The following is a 322-nucleotide window of genomic DNA, read 5'->3' as shown; positions in this document are numbered from 1 at the left end:
CTGCTTAGCAATACAATGTATTTTGAGCCATGCGGTCAGTGAATTTGTGCATGCGAAAAGGCGCTTAGCCTCTACACCCGGTGAGGTTCGAACTCACGCAGCTTTCGCTATGGGAAAGCCCATTCTCAAAGCTTGAGACCCACCCGTTAGACCACTCCGGCACAGGTGCAATCCGAGATCTGCTCGGAAAGCCGAGGATGCCCGCGCCCGCACATCACCTGCACATATCTGTCAACCTGCACACGTGCCGTTGTACAACCTTCATCCGAACGTATACGTGTGCTCCTGTGTCCGTGGCCGAAAGCTGAAACGGCGGGTGTAA

Source organism: Volvox carteri (genome assembly GCF_000143455.1).
Source record: "Volvox carteri f. nagariensis unplaced genomic scaffold VOLCAscaffold_29, whole genome shotgun sequence".
In the NCBI taxonomy this organism is placed as follows: Eukaryota; Viridiplantae; Chlorophyta; class Chlorophyceae; order Chlamydomonadales; family Volvocaceae; genus Volvox; species Volvox carteri.
This window is presented reverse-complemented; position numbering follows the sequence as displayed.